This window comes from Triticum aestivum, chromosome 4A (genome assembly GCF_018294505.1).
Source record: "Triticum aestivum cultivar Chinese Spring chromosome 4A, IWGSC CS RefSeq v2.1, whole genome shotgun sequence".
NCBI classification, from domain to species: Eukaryota; Viridiplantae; Streptophyta; class Magnoliopsida; order Poales; family Poaceae; genus Triticum; species Triticum aestivum.
In genome coordinates, this window is record NC_057803.1 from 267046037 (window position 1) to 267070400 (window position 24364).

Genomic DNA, 24364 nt, shown 5'->3' on the forward strand with positions numbered 1-24364 from the left:
TCTACGAAGATCTTTATCGGTCAGACCGCATAACAACATACGTTGTTCCCTTTGTCATTGGTATGTTACTTGCCCGAGATTCGATCGTCGGTATCCAATACCTAGTTCAATCTCGTTACCGGCAAGTCTCTTTACTCGTTTCGTAATACATCATCTCACAACTAACTTATTAGTTGTAATGCTTGCAAGGCTTATGTGATGTGCATTACCGAGAGGGCCCAGAGATACCTCTCCGACAATCGGAGTGACAAAACCTAATCTCGAAATACGCCAACCCAACATGTACCTTTGGAGACATCTGTAGTACTCCTTTATAATCACCCAGTTACGTTGTGACGTTTGGTAGCACCCAAAGTGTTCCTCCGGTAAACGGGAGTTGCATAATCTCATAGTTATAGGAACATGTATAAGTCATGAAGAAAGCAATAGCAACATACTAAATGATTGGGTGCTAAGCTAATGGAATGGGTCATGTCAATCAGATCATTCACTTAATGATGTGATCCCGTTAATCAAATAACAACTCTTTGTCCATGGTTAGGAAACATAACCATCTTTGATTAACGAGCTAGTCAAGTAGAGGCATACTAGTGACACTCTGTTTGTCTATGTATTCACACATGTATTATGTTTCCGGTTAATACAATTCTAGCATGAATAATAAACATTTATCATGATATAAGGAAATAAATAATAACTTTATTATTGCCTCTAGGGCATATTTCCTTCAGCAGGGCACTGCACCGGGAGGCGAGGCGCGGCTCCAGCCGGCGTTGGCGCGGGCGGCTGGCCGGAGTGGCGGCTCGGGCGGCGGGGCGGCACCGGCAGGGAGGCGGCGGGCGCGGGCGCGGCGCCGGGAGGAGGAGGGCACGAGCGGCGCGAGGAGCTGGGCTGCGGGGGCCCGCGCTGGGCTCGGTAGGGCTCAGCGGCGGCGGTGGCGAAGCGGTCCCGCAAGGGACACGTGGCGGCTGCTGGCTGGTGCGGGCGGGCGGAGCGGACGCGTCCGGTCCGTCCGGACGTGTCCGGCGGCCACGGAGGAGAAAAAATCTAGGGTTTCGTCCGTGATTCGAATGGGGGGAGATATATATAGGCATAGAGGGGGCTAGGAGAGTCTAAATGAGGTGCGGTTTTCGGCCACGCGATCGTGATCGAACGCTCTAGGACATGGAGCAGAGTTTGGTGGGTTTTGGGCCAAATTGGAGGGGTGTTGGGCTGCAACACACACGAGGCCTTTTCGGTCCCTCGATTAACCGTTGGAGTACCAAACGAAGTCCAAATGGTACGAAACTTGACAGGCGATCTACCGGTAGTAAACCAAGGCCGCTTGGCAAGTATCGGTCCAATCCGGAAATGTTTAATCCCCACACACCAAAGAAAGCTAGACATGGCCACCGGAGGAGAACGAAGCGCCGGAACGCAAAACGGACAACGGGGAAAATGCCCGAATGCATGAGATGAACACGTATGCAAATGCAATGCACATGATGACATGATATGAGATGCATGACAACGACAACAACACACGGAGACAAAACCTGAACCCGAGGAAATACAATAACTTAACGCCGGAAACAGCTAGAGTTAGAGTACATATAGGGAAAGTTACATCCGGGGTGTTACCGCGTGGTTGCAAGAATCACCGCCGGAGCTGCAATGAAGCGCCGATGGAGTTGCATTGAAGCATCGCCGGAGTTGCACCGAAGCGCGCAGGAGTTTCAATGAAGCATTGCGAGGGCGTTGAAGCTTCACCGGCGCTGCAATGGAGCGCCACCGGGGGCCGTTGATGCTACCATGGAGCGGCTTCATGGGACTACCATGGCAGCTGCTCGAGACTAGTAGTGTTGCAAGCCAGCAATGTCGATGGTGGTCGCTGGAGTTGACAGGCAGCAGCACATGTCGAGCTGTCAAACTAAACATGATTAAAGGTGAGAAGACGTGAGCTGCTTGGTGAGATCGTGCGGTCACCTGCGCCAGATCAAACGGCTAGCTAGCCGGATGATTTTCTAGAAAATCATCCGGATGATTTGTAGCAGCCCCCCTCTACAAATTAGTGTCACCTCATGTATTTCACGTAATGTAGGATCAGATGAGGGATGAAACCAAGAATATCATCTTGCTTTAATAGTAGGTATAGATTCATAGCGCCAAACAAATCGACATACATGGAGGAGGGAAATTCCTAGGCCATCCACATAGTACAACGCCCAATCGTACCACCAAACCTATGATGCCATATTGGTAGATAAAGGGTGCAACGCCTTAAAAGAAGAAAATGCCTCAGCGTGCCGATATTGGTTGGTTCAATGCCCAATGGCTATGATCTCGAAGCAAATCTTTGAACCAACATCTTCAACAAGGTAACTACGCATGTACATCAACATTGCCCGATGATACAATAAGGCAAACCATGGGTTTTACCCAGAGATTGCATCCTGATATCTGTCACAATAGTCATCGCCCGCCATTCTACTATGAGAGAACCGATGTTGATTGGGCTGAAGCCATTGGCCGCCGCAGGGTGCGGTGCTCCTCCGGCGATGAGGTTCAAGTCATGCAAACCTTGTGTGAGTGGCCGCTTGTGGTGGACGCATCGGATCCACCAGCCGCCACCTGCAAGAGGGGAGGATGGGACCAGAAGGAGGAGGTGTCGGTGCGAAAACCGACGGATCTCGGGTAGGGGGTCCCGAGTTGTAGGTTTAGGAACAATGGTAACATGGGATGAAGGGAGACGATGTTTACCCTGGTTTGAGCCCTCTCGACGAGGTAAAACCCTACGTCCATCTTTGATTGTATTGAAGTGATGGAGTATAGAGTACAAGAAGACCTACATCGAGATCGTATGATTGTGTTCTAAACCCTAAGGCTAGTAATCGTGCCTCTAAATACCCCTCGGCTTATATATGCACCGGGGGATCTAGGTTATACACATGATCGGTTGTCAATGTACCGGCTATAGAGCAATCCTTGAAGTACATGCCAAGTCTTCGAGGATTTCCATCCTAGTCACGCCGAGGTTTATGGCTTCGGTAGTCCCTCCTTTAGTGATCGATGGGACATAAACCCAACCATCGACCGTGGGCCGTATAGGTTGGTACCCCTTAGTCCAGGACACCATTAGTAGCCCCTGAACTGGTCTTCGAGCCGAAGACTGCAACTCCATCCTCGGACTAGTTCTTTGTTTTGGCAGGCGAGTTCCTTCTTTGTCAGCTCGTGTTTGAATCTGGAGTCTTTAATTGACTTATACATTATTGGGTATCCTTTTATAGTCAACTTTACTAGTCACATGTTTGTAACCTTATCATCAACAGGGAAAGTACAAGGTCCTTTTTTACAAAGGTATTCACCCATATCCGAGGTCTTGAGTTAACTTAGTCTTCAAGACTTGCCACGTAGGTACAACCAGTGAGAGGGTTTAAACCCTAAATGTTTTTAGCGAACCGTCACCACCTATCGTGGGGTGGAATCAGTTATCATGAAAATGTTTCGCGGCCCGAGGTGCCATTCATTGGCGTGTCTCATCACACTAGTACAGCGACATGCTAAACAAACGGTTTTTAACCCCTTTCCGCGACGACATTTGGAACCGTCGCCAAGTGAGTGTGTGCGATAGGGTGTCCTTCCCACATGACCCAGAAATCGTTGGGGATAGGCCCTCCTGGGACCCAGGCTGGGACCGTGTGTGATCGGGCGAGGCATCGAAACCCAATCATTTCCATAGGTATGTACATCCCACACGATAATCCGAGAAAATCATTTCCGTAGGTATTACATCCTACACGGTGATTCCGAGAAAAACATTTCCATAGGTATGTATATCACACACAGTCAATCCAAGGAATTCGTTTATGTTCTTATGTACATCCCACACAGTCAATCCAGGGAAAACGTTTCCGTTCGTATGTATATCACACAAGTTCTTTGTGTGGAAACGTTTGTGCAAGGTGGTCTAACGCAAACAGTTCACTGCCGGAAGCCATGTGTGATTGTTAGTTGATCGAACACGCCTACTTTCTAGAAACCGTGCGGGTTGTTTGAGTTCATTGCCCACGGTGTTGTCTGAGTAACCGTATGCAATAGAAAACCCCAATAAGCAGGGTAATTAGCCTATTATTGATAATCCATGTACTAATCAAACTGACATTTTCTTATAAAACATGCCAAATATTTCATATCCATATAAAAGCAACCAGGATTTCATAATCAAATTAGATCAGTAGCTTCGACACTTGATAACCCACAAGTATAGGGGATCGCAACAGTTTTCGAGGGTAGAGTATTCAACCCAAATTTATTGATTCGACACAAGGGGAGCCAAAGAATATTCTCAAGTATTAACAGTTGAGTTGTCAATTCAACCGCACTTGAAAGACTTAATATCTGCAGCAAAGTACTTAGTAGCAAAGTAATATGGAAGTAAGGCTAACGGTGGCAAAAGTAACACTATTGGTTTTGTAGTGATTTTAACAGTAGCAACAGAAAAGTAACTAAGCAAAGATCAATATGTGAAAAGCACCTAGGCATTGGATCAGTGATGGATAATTATGTCGGATGCGATTCCTCATGCAACAGTTATAACATAGGGTGACACAAAACTAGCTCCAGTTCATCAATGTAATGTAGGCATGTATTCCGAATATAGTCATACGTGCTTATGGAAGAGAACTTGCATGACATCTTTTGTCCTACCTTCCCGTGGCAGCAGGGTCCTATTGGAAACTAAGGGATATTAAGGCCTCCTTTTAATAGAGTACCAGACCAAAGCATTAACACTTAGTGAATACATGAACTCCTCAAACTACAGTCATCACCGGTAATTGTCCCGATTATTGACACTTCGGGGTTAATGGATCATAACACATAGTAGGTGACTATTGACTTGCAAAATAGGATCAAGAATTCACATATATTCATGGAAACATAATAGGTTCAGATCTGAAATCATGGCACTCGGGCCCTAGTGACAAGCATTAAGCATAACAAAGTCATAGCAACATCAATCTCAGAACATAATGGATACTAGGGATCAAACCCTAACAAAACTAACTCGATTACATGATAAATCTCATCCAACCCATCACCGTCCAGCAAGCCTACGATGGAATTACTCACGCACGGCGGTGAGCATCATGAAATTGGTGATGGAGGAAGGTTGATGATGATGGAGACGGATTGCCCTCTCCGGAGCCCCGAACGGACTCCAGATCAGCCCTCCCGAGAGAGATTTGGGCTTGGCGGCGGCTCCGTATCGTAAAACGTGATGAATCCTTCTCTCTGATTTTTTATCCCCGAATGTGAATATATAGAGTCGGAGTTGAGGTCGGTGGAGCCTTAGGGGGGCCATGAGACACCAGGGTGCGCCCCCACCCTCGTCGACAGGGTGTGGGCCCCCTGGTGTTGATTCTTTTTTCCAGTATTTTTTATATATTCCAAAAATATTCTCCGTGAATTTTCAGGTCATTCTGAGAACTTTTGTTTCTGCACAACAATAACACCATGGCAATTCTACTGAAAACATCGTATATCCGGGTTAGTTCCATTCAAATCATGCAAGTTAGAGTCCAAAACAAGGTCAAAAGTGTTTCGAAAAGTAGATACGATGGAGACATATCAACTCCCCCAAGCTTAAACCTTTGCTTGTCCTCAAGCAATTCAGTTGCCAAACTGAAAGTGATAAAGAAAAACTTTTACAAATCTTGTTGTTGTAAATATGTAAAGCCAACATTCAAGTTTTCAGCAAAGATTATGAACTAACCATATTCACAATAAAATTTAGGTCTCATGTTTACTCATATCAATGGCATAATCAACTAGCGAGCAATAATAATAAATCTCGGACGACAACACTTTCTCAAAACAATCATAATATGATCTAACAAGATGGTATCTCGCTAGCCATTTATGAGACCACAAAACATAAATGAAGAGCACCTCTGAAGATCAAGGACTGACTAAACATTGTAACTAATGGTAAAAGAGATCTAGTCACAGTCACACTCAATGTAAACTAATAGTAATGCATGCAAATGACAATGGTGCTCTCCAACTGGTGCTTTTTAATAAGAGGATGATGACTCAACATAAAAGTAAATAGATAGGCCCTTCTCAGAGGGAAGCAGGGATTTGTAGAGGTGCCAGAGCTTGATAACCCACAAGTATAGGGGATCGCAACAGTTTTCGAGGGTAGAGTATTCAACCCAAATTTATTGATTCGACACAACGGGAGCCAAAGAATATTCTCAAGTATTAGCAGCTGAGTTGTCAATTCAACCACACCTGGAAACTTAATATCTGCAGCAAAGTATTTAGTAGCAAAGTAATATGATAGTAGTGGTAACGGTAGCAAAAGGTAACGATAGCAAAAGTAATGTTTTTGGTATTTTGTAGTGATGATAGTAATAGCAACGGAAAAGTAAATAAGCGAAGAACAATATATGGAAAGCTCATAGGCAATGGATCGGTGATAGAGAATTATGCCGGATGTGGTTCATCATGTAACAGTCATAACCTAGGGTGACACAGAACTAGCTCCAATTCATCAATGTAATGTAGGCATGTATTCCGAATATATTCATACATGCTTATGGAAAAGAACTTACATGACATCTTTTGTCCTACCCTCCCGTGGCAGGGGGGTCCTAGCGGAAACTAAGGGATATTAAGGCCTCCTTTTAATAGAGTACCGGACCAAAGCATTAACACATAGTGAATACATGAATTCCTCAAACTACGATCATCACCGGGAGTGGTGCCGATTATTATCACTTCGCGGTTGCCGGATCATAACACATAGTAGGTGAGTATAGACTTGCAAGATAGGATCAAGAACACTCATATATTGATCCATGTTCAAGAATTCATCCGATTAACCAGTTAACTTGACGATTAATCCCTACTCATAGGGTCCCCGAGTAGCCGATTACCCGATAAGTCGTCCGATTAATTGATTAAATGACCGATTAACTTGCCGATTAGCCTATTAATCCCCTACTCACCAGCCGACTGAGCAGCTACCAGTTAACGATTTCCTCAACAATGATATTGATGAAAACATAATAGGTTCAGATCTGAAATCGTGGCACTCGGGCCCTAGTGACAAGCATTAAGCATAGCAAAGTCATAGCAACATCAATCTCAGAACATAGTGGATACTAGGGATCAAACCCTAGCGAAACTAACTCGATTACATGATAAATCTCATCCAACCCATCACCGTCCAGCAAGCCTACAATGGAATTACTCACGCACGGTGGTGAGCATCATGAAATTGGTGATGGAGGATGGTTGATGATGATGATGGCGACGGATTCCCCTCTCCAAAGCCCCGAACAGACTCCAGATCAGCCCTCCCGAGAGGTTTTTGGGCTTGGCGGCGGCTCCATATCGTAAAACCCGATGAATCCTTTTCCTTTATTTTTTTCTCCCCGAAAGTAAATATATAGAGTTGGGGTTGAGGTCGGAGGAGCTCTAGGGGGCCCACGAGGTAGGGGGGCACGCCCAGGGAAGGCATGCACGCCCCCACCCTCGTGGCTAGGGTGTGGGCCCCCTAGCCTTCATCTTTTGCCAGTATTTTTTATTATTTCCAAAAAGACGCTCCGTGGAGTTTCAGGTCATTCCGAGAACTTTTGTTTCTACACATAAATAACACCATGGCAATTCTGCTGAAAACAACGTCAGTCCGGGTTAGTTCCATTCAAATCATGCAAGTTAGAGTCCAAAACAAGCGCAAAAGTGTTTGGAAAAGTAGATACGACGGAGACGTATCAACTCCCCCAAGCTTAAACCTTTGCTTGTCCTCAAGCAATTCAGTTGACAAACTGAAAGTGATAAAGAAAACCTTTTACAAACTCTGTTTGCTCTTGTTGTTGTAAATATGTAAAGCCAACATTCAAGTTTTCAGCAAAGATTATGAACTAACTATATTCACAATAATGCTTAGGTCTCATGTTTACTCTTATCAATGGCATAATCAACTAGCGAGCAATAATAATAAATCTCGAATGACAACACTTTCTCAAAACAATCATAATATGATATAACAGGATGGTATCTCGCTAGCCCTTGCTGAGATCGCAAAACATAAATGCAGAGCACCTTTAAAGATCAAGGACTGACTAGACATTGTAATTCATGGTAAAAGAGATCCGGTCAAGTCATACGCAATGTAAACTAACAGTAATGAATGCAAATGACAGCGGTGCTCTCTAACTGGTGTTTTTTAATAAGAGGATGATGACTCAACATGAAAGTAAATAGATAGGCCCTTCGCAGAGGGAAGCAGGGATCCGTAGAGGTGCCAGAGCTCGGTTTTGAAATAGAGATGAATAATATTTTGAGCGGTATAGTTTCTGTAAGTGCATCTAGTGTCACCCCTAGTTGGTTTTGGATTATTGACGACAAACCTGGTTGAGGGACTAATGTGTTTGTGAGAATTGCAGGATAACACAGGTAGAAGTCCCTCATTGATTCGGTTTTCCTACCAGAGATGACCCCTAAAAATGTATGAAGACATTGAAGACAAAGGTGGTATGTGAAGACATTCACATTGAAGACTATGACAAGAGAAGACATCGCGTGAAGACTATGGAGCGCGAAGACTTAGTTGTTTCGTCGTTTCCTTTTCTTCTTTGTTGAGTCATAGGAACCACCGTACTGTTAAGTGGGGTCCTAGTGAACCAGTCAGAATGACAGAAGTGATTCTTAACCAAAATCCTATGTCTTCGAGTGAAGACAATGAAAGCAAATCTTATCCAGAGCTGGATAATTCAGCTTTGCTTGTTGCCCAAGTAAAGTTGTCGTGTGTGTTTGAAATATGACCGTTGGAACACGTGTAAGTTCCTTAGTGACTCAGGGTCATTTCGGACAAATCAGGTTGGGTTGCCTAGTGGCTATAAATAGCCCACCCCTTACACCATAAATTGGTTGGCTGCTCAGAGTTAGTGCACGACTTTTGTCATTTGAGAGCAACCCACCTCGAAGCCTTTTAGAGAGAAATCCTTGCGAGGACAAAGACCTAAACACCCAGAGCCAAAGAGTGTTAGGCATCACTGAAGTCTTCCTGTCTGTGTGATCTGAAGACTTATTACACTTGAGGACTGTGAATCCTCCAGCCGGTTAGGCGTCGCGTTCTGAGCATCCAAGAGTCATTGTGGATCGCCGGTGAACGAAGTCTGTGAAGGTTTGGAAGTCTACCTTGAAGACTTACCAGAGTGATTGGGCGAGGACTGGGTGTCCTTAGCTCAAGGGGAATAAGGTGAAGACGCGGTCTTCTGAGTTAAATATCAGCCTCCCTAACCAGACGTACAGTTGTCACAGCAACTAGAACTAGTCCCAATCATTGTCTTCAACGAGCCACTGGTTTTACCATTCCCATCTCTTTATTTGCAGTTGGTCCTTGTGAAGTCATTGCCTGTTTGCATTATCTTTTTGTCTTCACTGTGTGACTGCTTGTTCTGATTGGCTTCATACTATCTTCCATCCTGATCCATACTGCCTAGCTGCTATTAGTCTTTGTGCTTTCACTTCATTGAATACTTGACTATGGCTTGCCTAGTGTAGTCTACCTTCCGCTGCATGGTAATAGGTTTATTTCTATCGTTTGTCTTTAAAACTTCCATGTTTTGAATACTTTCATAAAAATCGCCTATTCACCCCCCTCTAGTCAATCACTAGCACTTTCAATTGGTATCAGAGCAAGGTACTCCCTTGTTCTGTGTGATTCGGTTTAACCACCTGGAGTCTTAGCTTTGTTGACTACAGGGATAATCAAAGTCTCCGCTGCATGCCCCGTCTTCGATGGAACTGAATATCCCTATTGGAAGAATAAGATGCGCATTCATCTTGAAGCCATTGATATCGACCTCTGGTATGTCGTCAAGAATGGCGTTCCCAAGGCTGGTGAAGGTGTCATCGCTGTTGATGTCAAGAAGTTCATTCAACTGGATTCCACAGCCAAGAACATCATCTATGGTCATCTGACAAAAGGGCAGTATGGCCGTGTGAGTGCTCGGACACCTCTAAGCTAGTCTGGGACTGACTCTCCAAGGTCAACGAAGGCGTCTCAACCCAGAGAGATCAAATAATCAGTGTCCTTTGCAACCTCTTCAACTAATTCAAGAGAAACGACAATGAGAATGTTCAGCTCACGTTTGATCGACTCACTGACATCACAAATGAGCTTCAAGCTCTCGGTGCTACTGAGGTCACCAAGCATGAAATTGTCAAGACACTCCTGAGATCACTTGACAGCTCGTTTGACACCCTAGCCCTGATGATACAAGAACGCCCTGACTTCAAGAGACTCTATCCATCTGACATACTTGAAAGGCTCAACACACATGAGTTTCAACTTTCTGAGAAAAGAGACATCTACGGTCCCAACTATGGCCGAACCCGTGCCTTGAAGGCAAAAGCGGTTTCCTCATGTGAAGAAGAATCTGACTGCAGTTCTGATGATCCTGAAGACATTGGAAAGGAGCTTGCTATGCTTGTGAATAAGTTCCAGAAATTCACCAAGAAGAAAGGCTTCATAAAGTCCTCACGATCCAGCTCAAGGAATGATGAAGTTTCTGCTCATGACTACAAGAAGAGAACATGCCACAAGTGCAAGAAACCTGATCACTACATCTCTGAGTGTCCGCAGTGGGACAATGAGAACAACAACAAGAAGAAGAGCAAGGAATATGATTCTGATGACAAGAAGAAGAAATACTCAAAGTCTTCTTCCAAGTCTTCCTCAAAGTCTTCATCACACAAGAAGAGCTCATCTGGCAAGACTCGTGCATTTGTTGGCAAGGAAATGGATTCAGAGGAGGAGTCTGCTTCTGAGGAGGCAGAGGTGGAGTCTGAGGAGGAGTCCGATTCTGGCGTTGCAAGTCTGGCTACAGCCTATGTTGCCAAGTCCATCTTCAACACTGAAGACAATGACTTCGTCACCGACGCCGATGCTAATGACAAGGACAACTCCGCTCCCACCTACTGCTTCATGGCATGCGGTGCCAAGGTAAACTCACGCACTACTCACTATCAAACATCCAGTGAAGATGACTCTGATTGTGGTTCCTAACCCAGCTACAAAACACTTGCTAAAATTGCAACTGAACAATAGAAAGCTATGGAACATATTCAAAAACTGTTAGACAAAAGCGATGACCTGTTAGACGCTGAAATGACTCGATCTCAGTCCTTAATTGAAGACATAAAAAATCTTCATGTTAAGTATGAGGAACTTGAAAGTCATCATGAAACGCTCTCAACAACTCATGAAAAGCTTTCCTATGATTATCTTCAAAGGAAGCAAGATCTTGAGAAATTGAGAGCGGCTTATGAAGATCGTCAAAAGGAAAACGAGTCACTTCGCACCAAACAGATCAGTCCCGCTCAGGAAGGATTTGAACCACCATGTCGTAAATGCATTGAGCGTGATAACACTACTTCTGTTGCTGGATGTTCTACTGCTGCTACTGTTGCAATATCTTCAACTGTTGATGTGGTAACTAACCCCTCTGCTGAGGATGCCACTGCTATTGCTGATGAAAATGCTAGGTTGAAGACATTGCTTGAAACAGGGATGTACAAAAGTCTCAAAGGGCATCAGACACTATGTGATGTCCTCAAAAGGCAGATTCTGAACCGAAACCCTAGGAAAGAGGGTGTTGGGTTCGAAAGGAAAATGAATGCTGATGGCTCTTACTGGAAACCTGAGCAGTACCCCAAAACCACATGGGTTGCTGCAAAGGAACCTTCAGTGGATCCATCCACCCTATCTGGCTTCACTTGTGCTAATCCCATCATCATTGATGAATCCTTTGATGCAAACTATAAACTGTTTAAAAATCAGAATGGTGAAGTGTTTGCCAGGTATATTGGTACTAACTGCAGGAATGGGCCACCTATGAAGAAAGTCTGGGTGCCGAAAAAGTGTCTGGAGAATCTTCCTGTGAATGTCGTCATGACACCACAAGTGAAGAAGACAAACCCCAGACCACAGGCTTCATATGGTCCAAAGGCTTCATACAGACAGAGGACTCACCTGAGTCGCACTAACGCAAATGTTTTGCAGGGAAACCGTACTCAGGCCTATGAATACGAGCGTGTTTCATCAAACCGCCATGTTCATAAGACCCAGAACTACTCTGCTTATTCTTATGAGTACTATTCTCCACCTGCAAGACTATTTGCTAGGGCTCCAAAGCCAAAGTTCTCAGATGCTGCACTTAGACTCATTGCTTCGAAGCCACCCTTGAAGATGTGGGTGGCTAAGAAAGCTTAACTCTCTTTTGCAGGGAAAGGTCTCCAGCCGAAAATCAAATGCGTCTGAAGCTATTGCTGGGGACCTTAAACATCTTGTAGGGCGCAAGATCAAATGCCCAAATGGTCTTATTATGTATTTTGTTCCTGAGTCGCTTGCTACTTGCCCTATCAGTCCTAACCTCGATCTAAGCTTTAATAATCCTCTTGCTCGTCAAATGTTTATGCTTCACAATGCTCTTCGTGAAGCCTATCCCCCTAACTGCACTGTAGGGTATGACACCAGCTGCTTCAGAATGGATTATTGATAGTGGATGTACTAATCACATGACTGGCAAGCGAAGTCTTCTCATGGACTCAACCTTACGTCCATCTGACAAAAGTCACATCACATTTGCTGATACTGGTAAAAGCAAGGTATTGGGTCTAGGTAGAGTTGCAATCTCAAAGGATCAGCACATGGATAAAGTGATGCTTGTTGAATCCCTTGGTTTCAACTTAATGTCCGTCTCAATGCTTTGCGATTTGAACATGATTGTGATATTTGGAAAATATCGTTGCCTAGTTCTAATGGAATCTGACAAGTCTCTAGTCTTTGAAGGGTATCGGAAAGATGATTTGTACATGGTAGATTTCTCAGCAGGACCACAGCTTGCCGTATGTCTTCTTGCAAAAGCTTCAGAATGCTGGCTCTGGCATCGGAGGCTAGGGCATGCTGGCATGAGGAACTTGCACACTCTTGCAAAGAAGAAGCACGTCATAGGCATCGAGGGCGTCAAGTTCAAGAAGGATCACTTATGCGGTGCCTGCGAAGCTGGAAAGATGACGAGGGCCAAGCATCCCTCGAAGACAATCATGACAACGACTCACCCTTCGAACTGCTACACATGGACCTCTTCGGCCCTACTCACTACTCAACCCTTACTACTACTGCTTGTCTCTATGGCTTCGTCATTGTTGATGATTATTCAAGATATACATGGGTGCATATAATCCTCTACAAGGCTGAAGTGCATGATGTCTTCAGACGCTTCGCCAATCGAGCCATGAACAACTATGGCGTCAAGATCAAGCACATCCGAAGTGACAATGGCATTGAGTTCAAGAACACCGGCCTCGACACTTATCTTGATACATTGGGCATCACTCATGAGTTCTCAGCTCCGTACACGCCTCAGCAGAATGGCATCGTGGAACGCAAGAACAGAACACTTATTGAGATGGCTCGGACGATGCTCGATGAATACAAGACTCCAAGTAAGTTCTGGCCTGAAGCTATTGATACTGCATGCTATGTCATCAACCATGTTTATCTTCACAAGCTTCTGAAGAAAACATCCTATGAACTCCTCACTGGTAAGAAGCCAAACGTCAGTTACTTCAGAGTATTTGGTGCCAGGTGCTGGATCAAGGATCCACATCACACTTCAAAATTTGCACCGAAAGCACATAAAGGTTTTATGCTTGGTTATGGAAAGGATTCACAGTCCTATAGAGTCTTCAACCTCTTTCACTATAAAGTGGTTGAAACTGTGGATGTGCGGTTCGATGAGACTAACGGCTCGCAAAGAGAGCACCTGCCAAATGTGGTAGATGAAATTCCACCCAGTGAATCCATCAAGCTTATGGGAACTGGAGAAATCATACCGTCTGAAGTACAGCCTAAAGAGGAACTTATCATCTCTGCACCTGATCAACCCGAAGACAATGCTCAGCCTGAAGACAATCCTTTAAACAATGACAATGATCAGCAAGAGCAAAATCGTCGTCCAGTTCATCCTTGTGTTGCAAATGAAGTACAGATTGAGAAAATAATCTGATAGCATCAATGCACCTGGTCCACTCACTCGTTCAATGGCAACACAACTAGCAAATTTCTGTGGGCACTTTGCATTTGTCTCAATATCTGAACCCAAGAAAGTTGGTGGAGCCTTCATGGAACCTGAATGGATTCAAGCTATGCAAGAAGAGCTTCAACAGTTTGAGCTGGATAATGTATGGGAACTGGTCAAGCGTCCTGATCCTCGTAAACACAATATCATAGGCACTAAATGGATATATCGCAACAAGCAAGATGACCATGGTCAAGTTGTCAGAAACAAGGCTCGTCTCGTTGCTCAAGGATACACTCAAGTTGAAGGAATTGACTTCGATGAAACATTTTCTCCTGTGGCTAGGCTTGAAGCTATACGCATATTGCTAGCCTATGCAAATCATCATAACATCCTTCTGTATCAAATGGATGTGAAGAGTGCTTTTCTCAATGGAAAGATTGAAGAAGAAGTATATGTTGCACAACCGCCTGGCTTTGAAGATCCAAAACATCCTGACATGGTTTACAAGCTCAACAAGGCACTGTATGGCCTCAAACAAGCCCCTCGTGCTTGGTATGACACACTCAAAGACTTCCTAAAGAGCAAAGGCTTCAAACCTGGTTCCCAGGATCCCACTCTCTTCACAAAGACATATGATGGTGAACTATTTGTGTGTCAAATATATGTGGATGACATTATCTTCGGCTGCACTAACCACAAATATAGTGATGAGTTTGGATACATGATGCAAGAGCAATATCAGATGTCCATGATGGGTGAGCTGAAGTTCTTCCTTGGTCTTCAAATACGGTAGCAACGCAACGACATCTTCATATCTCAAGAGAAATACTTCAAAGATTGCCTAAAGAAGTTTGGAATGCAAGACTGCAAGGGTTATACGACGCCAATGCCTACCAAGAGTCATCTAGATTCTGACGCCAATGGTAAAGAGTTTGATCAAAAGGTATACCGCTCCATGATTGGTTCTTTGCTTTATTTATGTGCATCTAGGCCAGATATCGTGCTTAGTGTTTGCATGTGTGCCTGATTCCAAGAGGCACCAAAGGAATCGCATCACTTAGCTGTGAAGCGAATCCTTCGATATTTGGCTTACATCCCAACACTAAGATTATGGTATCCAAAGGGCTCAGAGTTTGATCTAGTTGGATTCTCGGATGCTAATTATGCTGGTGACAAGGTGGATCACCAGTCTACATCAGGCACATGTCACTTTCTGGGACGATCAATTGTGTGTTGGTCTTCAAAGAAGCAGAACTATGTATCTCTCTCCACTGCTGAATCTGAATACATTGCTGCTAGATCTTGCTGCGCTCAACTTCTATGGATGAAGCAAACACTCATAGACTATGGCATTCATCTGAAGCAAGTGCCACTCTACTGCGACAATGAAAGCGCCATCAAGATCGCCAACAACCCAGTTCAGCACTCGAAGACAAAGCACATTCAAATCCGTCATTAGATCATGTCATCAAGGAAGATATTGATATCATTCATGTTAGCACTGAACAGCAACTGGCAGATATCTTCACAAAGCCCTTGGATGAGAAAAGGTTTTGCAAGTTGCGATGTGAGCTAAATATCTTGGAATCCTCAAATATCCTGTGATCATGCACACATCCTAAGACTTATGCATGTTGATGACTTAGATGTACAAACACACGAAGTAACGTATATCTTCAACTAATGAAGACTTACACTCTAAGTGTGAATACATTAACGTGGAATTTGACTTCGGAGCGCCACGATAATTGTGCGCTGTGTCTGGGTCTAATACTTCATATACGGTGGGTAACGCCACCACCAAACTTTTGTTTGGAATACTTTCTATTGGCGTTACATTTGCAAAGTCTTCGCATTTGGTTTGTCTTCAATGTTAACATGGCTTCATGTTTATCTTCAATATATTGATTTGGTTTCTGTCCTCTACAACATTCACTTATAGCTATGTCTTCTAGTTGAATCTTTTGAACTAAGTGAATGTGATGGCACCCTAACCTTTCTATGCTCCCGTCTCAAATCTATCTATCCAAATCATATGCATTCTATTGAAACTGTCGAATGTCTTCTCTGCGTCCTTGTCAGTAGAAGATACAGAGATAAACATTAATCTGTTTTTAATGCTCAATCCTTTTTACCTGAAACCCGGAGAAGCGGGAACGACCACCCGACAATCCAGGCGTACGTGGGAACGTGGAACAACCTCCGATGTGTTGCATGATCGCCACGTGTCCTTCAGATGTGAACCGCTAGGGGCACCTGCGTAATAACACTGTGCCGTCCATGTACCTATAAATACACGCCTCACCCCAGTCATTATCTCTTCTTCCACTTCTCTCTCGCATAAACCCTAGCACCACCGCTAGCCCTCGACGACGCCGGCGATGAAGCACTTAGCTACCGCGACCTCACCGACGTCGTCCTCACGCCGGCCGTGGACATCGTCTTTTCCGTTGTCACCGTAGGTGTCCTCCATCGCCAAGTTAGGGCACGGAAGATCGAACTGCTCGGCCTCATCTCCTACTCTGTCTAGCAGTTCCCCGAGTGGTAAATAAAAACTCTTTTTACAGTCTTTTTGATCCGATAGATTCATCCTTTTCAACCACAAGTGGTTTCTGTTCCTACAAAGTTGGGTCTATCCTGTTCTGCATCTCATAGCATGCCTAGTATGTTCACTTATGCTTCACAAAGTAGTTAGATTCCTCACTTGTACTTATTCGTGGATTCGTACAAATCTAGAACCAACTCTCTACATATGAGTGAATGTCTTCACACTATGAGGTCAATGTCTTCTAAACTGATTTATCTTCAAAATTTTCTAAGAATGCATATGACCTCTTCCCCTTCCCTCACATCTCTAATGCTGTCACAGGTACATGTCCGTGGGAGAATCCCTTGGTTCTCATAGTCTGCATTCATTTGCAGAGTTCTTACAGCATCACATAAATTCTCCTGAAGCCAGTTCCTGTCTGACCAGTAGACGGAAGAGTTCGACAGTGTTGAAGCCTTTCAGTCTAAACTTCATGGCAACAGAAAAATCAGTCAGGAAGGGCGGCAGACAACGTCGTGAAAACACTGCTAAGGACATGCCACCGGATCTCTATGAGTTATACAAGTAAGATCCAGAAGAGACCTATGGAGAACGCAAGAGCTGAATCTAATGGATTCAAAGACATTGGGCAGAGGAATGGTTCAAGTACAGATTCGTCATCGACGAATATGCTGAGAAGAATGCCATCAAGGGCCCCTGGGGAGATATCATATACAAAGGTCTTCAGCCCAAGTCAAAGTCCGAAGCTATTGCTCAAGGCTTCTACCCCTGCAGATGACGCTGATTCTGACGAAGCGCCTGCACCGCCGAAGCCTGTGAAGCAAAAGAAACCAAAGGCTTCAAAGCCCTCTTCTGCACCAAAGGTCTCACGGGCGAAGCCTCTGGCCACTGCACGTCCTGAAACCAGTGTGCAGTCTGAAGATCTCTCTCGCATCTCCAAGTCTGACAAGTTGAAAAAGCCCATGCAACCAACTGGTCAAGCATTGACCCCTGCTGCTGTTTTGAGAAACGAGAATGACGCCATTGATCTGTCTAGCGACGACGATCTTGGCGATGACGCTCTTGAGCAATTGATAAAGAGCAAGCAAGAGGCGGAAATCTTCAATGATCTTCCCCTCTTTGATGTGGAAATCCTATACAAATTTATTGACGAGTGGTTTGACAGCCCAGACCTCAGTTTTGATGATCTTCAGCTCCCAATTGGCCTCAGCGTCTCCTTCCATGGAGCCATTGCTCCTGAGGTGGCTCTTGCACAGAAGATTGTTCAACTGAAGCACAAGATTGATTATGAAAAGGCTCAGTTCAAGAAGCACATGGCCAAGCTCAATGTTGAGGACATTCAAAACTTCAAGGTCATGATGCATGAGCTCAAGGAGGCATTCCACAAGAAACGAGAAGAAGCAAAAGGTTCTCGTGAGCGCATGAAGAATCTTGCTGCCAAATGTGTTCAAGGCTACAATGAAGCTGAAAAGCGCAAGGCTTTGGGGCGACCAGGCATCGACCCCAGAATGGCTGCCAAGAAGAAGAAGAAGCCAGCTGTGGCCGAACCAGAAGCATCAAGGTAGGAAGAACCTCGCATTGTCTTCCCGGCCAGTATGACATGCTCGAAGCCTAAGGTCCCCACAATGGCTTCGGAGTTCAAGAAAACTAGAGCAGCTGAAGCTGAAGCTAGAAAGCGCAAGACCAAAGCCACCACTGATGATGCTCCACCAACCAAGAAAAGAAAAACAAAGAAGAGAGACCGGGCTGCTTCCATAGAGCCCCTTGTCGTTGAACCAATTTCTGTTGCTCGTCCTCCCTCTGCATACCAAGAACGTCATTTGGTAGTTCATGAGCCTGGTTCCACAGAGGCTCCTGAAGCTGAAGAGAATCCAGCTATTGACCCCACCGCAGCTGAAGACATTGGTCATCAAGACAATGTTGAAGATGATGAAGTCCTTCCTCAGATCGAGCACAATTTGGTATCATCGCTTATTCTCACGAACAACGAACTCATCAGCATTGGTCGTCCATTGACGCCAATTGCTCAGGATGACTCATGGGCTGATCACCCTCAAGAATCCCCTCGTGATGAAGAAACACCAGTTACTCCCCCACCACAGGTCACCACTCCGGTGATTGACAATGAAGACCTTGAGGCCCAACCAACTCCATCTCCACAGGCGTCGCCAGCGTTTCACAGGCTTCGCAAAGGACCAAGGCCACAAGTCACATTGTCAAGTGTTCTAGAAGGAGAAGAGCGCCAATCCGTTTCATGCGAACTCTTTCCTGAAGCCTCTCCTACTGTGAACATCCCTGAATCTGAAGCCAAAACAGCTGAAGATATTCCGGCTGCATCAGCCGATGACCAAGAAGAAGAACCAAGTGAAGAAGAACGTGTTGCTACACCCCCGTCCAACCCTGAAGTTGTTCTTGAGGAGAATGTGTCCGACCCTCTAGCTCCTGAAGTGGAGGTTACCAATACTGAGGCGGCCACCAACCTCAACACCGAAGCCAATGATGTTGTCATGGCTGAAGCTAATGTGGCGCCTGAAGCTAATGTGGTGCCAGATGTCGCTGCACCTGAAGCTAATGCTGCACCTGATGCAAACCTGCAGCTTGAAGCCAATGCCTCTGCTCCTGTACCACCTCCCAGGCCACACACCATCGAGCAAGCATATGATCATGGTCAGCTTGTTACCGTCCGCTGGCCAATTCTGGTTCCTCCACCTGCTCCCGGACCTCAATTTGCCTATTATGTGGAGCACATGCCTCAGGTTCAGAAGCCAAAGCCAAGGCTACCACGATTTCCAGGTACCGCAATGTCACCAGGATCGTTTAATCTGAATGGATTCAAGGCACACAACACATTCTTTGATAGTGACAAGAACCCCTACACATGGACAAGAATCTCCTCAGATCGATTCTGGAGTTATCAGCAGTGAAGCTACTATTCTTGCATCTTGTACAATCAGGGGCGCATCTTCCCACATATGCGTCTTGATTGTGAAGCCATTGCTGGACTGCCATGCCTTGAAGAAGCCCTTGACTGCTTCCATGATGCGGGTCTGCTCAACTTTGTGACTGCCAAGGAACACCAGAATGAAGAACTTCTGCTTCAATTCTATGCTACCCTCCACATTTGTGGGTACAACAGGGATCTGAACACTTGGATCCTTGAGTGGATGATGGGCGATGTCCATCATGAAGCTAAAGCCCAAGACATCACTGAGCTTACAGCCCTGCCCATTCCTGGCGAATATTATGAACCAGGTTGTCAACAACACCAGAATGCTTTGGCAAGCATTTTCCAGAAGCCAGAGCCTAACAGGAGCCAAATGCTGAGCATGATGAAGCCTCTGCCACGCGATGCTAAATACCCAACGGAATTCTTTGTCGAAGACCTAGAGTATCTGCCCCGCACCATTTACCATATCATCAGAAAAACTCTATGGCCTGTCAAAGGACATTCATCTGCAGCGAAGCTTGAAGGAGCAATGAAGACTTTGGTTTTCTATATCTTCAATGGCATCAGCTTCAATGCTCAAGACTTCTTCATCACGTAGTTGGCTGCATCTGGCTCCGACATCTTTGGTCTGAAGTTCTATGCTCCATCGGTAATGCGCCTTATCAAGCTTCACTCTGCTTTCAACTATTAGCCGTCTGCGTGCAATCATCTCGTGTTCTTGCCAGAGGTTGATCTGTCTGTTGAAGCTATTTACCCAGAGCCTGCAAAGGAGCCAATTTATCTTCACAATGTCGATCGTCAAAGCTTCACCCAGCCCATTGAAGGAGTTCAGGCCATTTCTCGTGTTTATCCCTTGGCTGGCAATACACGTGCTCCTTGCACCCAAACAAACGCAACTGCAAGTACCATTGCCCAAAGGCCTCAGAAGTGATCTCGTGTTCTCAATGACCGAGAGCTTCTCGTCGCTCTACATCAGAAACATGATAAGCATCATGACTGGCTTAAGCGTCAGATGCAAAGCCTCTTGGTGGACGTCAATCGCATTCGCAATCTTGCCACCAAGAATGCCTTTGTTACACATGAAACCTGTTGGAGGTCCTGGAAGAGTTTTACATTGCTCACTGCTGAAGCAGATCTTCAAGACGATGGCTTCACAGAAAGATTCAAGTTTGACTCCACTCCTCCAAGGAATGCTCACTTGCGTTGGACTCCCTCACTTGAAGACTCTGACTATTCTTCCTCAGCTGCAACGATGAATGCCAGAGTCATAGATGATCAAGATGATGCCACTTCACCACCTCCACCTTCAGTGCGTGTCGACACTGCACCAAGTTCTTCTGCACCACCGGACCTCAACGACGACCCTGCTGCTTCGCCTACTCCTCGTGGGAACGAGTAGAAGCTCTATGTCTTCAAACCTTTTTGGTCCTTACTGACAAAAGGGGGATAAGCATATGAGTTGATAGTCTTCAAGCGGGTCCATATGGGTGGTTGCTATACTTTTGCCAAGTGCTTACAACTCTCGCTTTTGATACATTTGGTTCGTTTTTGAGTTGTAACACTTAAACTTGATGGTCGTCTACTACCTTTTCGACACTATGTGATGCGATGATAAATTCCGCATGTGCAACGATAAATTCCGCACGAAGTCATTTTGCAGACGTCCATTTTTCATTATGCATGTCATTATCTTCGTTATATCTGTTCATGCATGATAAATTGTCTTCATAAGTAGACAAGGAGCTCCGCAAGTACAACCAGCCATGTGCATTTGCATTCAAAAGCAAAATACTTATATGCACATCTTCAGGGGGAGACTTCCTGCTACTTACGAAGACAATGTCATAATCCCTTACAATTTCACATATTTTTATCCCCGTTGAAAGCTTCAACCAGTTTGTCATCAATCACCAAAAAGGGGGAGATTGTAAGTGCATCTTGTGCCACCCCTAGTTGGTTTTGGAGTATTGACGACAAACCTGGTTGAGGGACTAATGTGTTTGTGAGAATTGTAGGATAACACAGGTAGAAGTCCCTCATTGATTCGGTTTTCCTACCGGAGATGACCCCTAAAAATGTATGAAGACATTGAAGACAAAGGTGGTATGTGAAGACATTCACATTGAAGACTATGACAAGAGAAGACATCGCGTGAAGACTATGGAGCGCGAAGACTTAGTTGTTTCGTCGTTTCCTTTTCTTCTTTGTTGAGTCATAGGAACCACCGTACTATTAAGTGGGGTCCCAGTGAACCAGTCAGAATGACTGAAGTGATGCTTAAGCAAAATCCTATGTCTTCGAGCGAAGACAACGAGAGCAAATCTTATCAGAGCTGGATAAGTCAGCTTTGCTTGTAGCCCAAGTAAAGTTGCCGTGTGTGTTTGAAATCTGACTGTTGGAACACGTGTTAGTTCCTTAGTGACTCAGGGTCATTTCGGACAAATCAGGTCGGGTTGCCTAGTGGCTATAAATAGCCCACCCCTTACACCATAAATTGGTTGGCTGCTCAGAGTTAGTGCACGGCTTTTGTCGTTTGAGAGCAACCCACCTTGAAGCCTTTGAGAGAGAAATCCTTGCAAGGACAAAGCCCTAAACACCCAGAGCCAAAGAGTGTTAGGCATCACTAAAGTCTTCCTGTCCGTGTGATCTGAAGGCTTGTTACACTTGAGGATTGTGAATCCTCCAGCCGGTTAGGCGTCGCGTTCTGAGCATGCAAGAGTCATTGTGGATCGCTGGTGAACGAAGTCTGTGAAGGTTTGGAAGTCTACCTTGAAGACTTACCAGAGTGATTGGGCGAGGACTAGGTGTCCTTAGCTCAAGGGGAATAAGGTGAAGACGCGGTATTCTGAGTTAAATCTCAGCCTCCCTAACCAGATGTACAGTTGTCAAAGCAACTGGAACTGGTCCAACAAATCATTGTCTTCAACGAGCCACTAGTTTTACCATTCCCATCTCTTTATTTGCAGTTGGTCCTTGTGAATTCATTGCTTGTTTGCATTACCTTTTTGTCTTCACTGTGGGTCTGCTTGTTCTGATTGGCTTCATACTATCTTCCATCCCGATCCATACTGCCTAGCCGCTATTAGTCTTTGTGCTTTCACTTCATTGAATACTTGACTATGGCTTGCCTAGTGTAGTCTACCTTCCGTTGCATGGTAATAGGTTTATTTCTATCGTTTGTCTTCGAAACTTCCATGTTTTGAAGACTTTCATAAAAATCGCCTATTCACCCCCCTCTAGTCGATCACTAGCACTTTCACTTTCATTGTCAACATAAAAATCAAGAGATGGCGATATCTTCCATGCCGCACACATTATAGGTGGTTCCCAAATAGAATGGTAAAGTTTATACGCCCCCTCCACCAACAAGCATCAATCGATGGCTTGCTCGAAACAATGAGTGCCTCCAACTAACAAGAGTCCCAGGGGGAGTTTTGTTTGCAATTATTTTGATTTGATTTGCATAAAGGACTGGGCATCCCGGTGCCCAGCCATTTTCTCGTGAGTGAGGAGCGGAGTCCACTCCTCTTGAGAATAACCCGCCTAACATGGAAGATACGGTAGCCCTAGTTGATACATGAGATATTCGAGCATACAAAACAAGATATTTATTTGAAGGTTTAGAGTTTGGCACATACAAATTTACTTGGAACGACAGTTAGATACCGTATATAGGTAGGTATGGTGGACTCATATGGCATAACTTTGGGGTTTTATGGGATTGGATGCACAAGCAGTATTCCCGCTTAGTACAGGTGAAGGCTAGCAAAAGACTGGGAAGCGACCAACTAGAGAGCAACAACAATCATGAACATGCATTAAAATTAATCAACACCGAATGCAAGCATGAGTAGGATATAATGCACCATGAACATAAATATCGTAGAGGCTATGTTGATTTTGTTTCAACTACATGCGTGAACATGTGCCAAGTCAAGCCACTCGAATCGTTCAAAAGAGGATACCACCCTATCATACCACATCACAACCATTTTAATGGCATGTTGGCACGCAAGGTAAACCATTATAAGCTCCTAGATAATTAAGCATGGCATGAGAAACTATGATCTCTAATTGTCATTGCAAACAGTTTATTCATAATAGGCTGAATCAGGAACGATGAACTAATCATATTAACAAAAACAAAAGAGGTCGAGTTCATACCAGCTTTTCTCATCTCAATCAGTCCATCATATATCGTCATAATCGCCTTTCACTTGCACGACCGAATGATGTGAATAATAATAATAGTGCACGTGCATTGGACTAAGCTGGAATCTGCAAGCATTCAATAAACAGGAGAAGACAAGGCAATATGGGCTCTTTTGTCAGATCAACAAAAATGCATATAAGGGCCACTTCAACAATTTAATCATGGTCTTCTCCTATCGAACCCCAAAGAAAAGAAAAGAAATAAAACTATTTACACGGGAAAGCTCCCAACAAGCAAAAAAAGAACTGGAAATCTTTTTGGGTTTTCTTTTTAATTACTACTACAAGCATGGAAATTAAAACAAGGTAAAAGCTACAATTATTTTTTTTGGTTTTCCTCAAGGTTTATTAAACACACAAGAAGAAAGCATAAAAAGAGAAATAAAGTAACATGGATATTACAATGAAAAAGTATGAGCAACGACATCTAGCAATGAGTGTGTGAACATAAATGTAACATTGATGGGAAATACGTACTCCCCCAAGCTTAGGATTTTGGCCTAAGTTGGTCTATGGCCACGGTTGGCCTGGCGGATATCCATAGTAATAGTTGGGGTCATACTGCGAAGAAGAGGA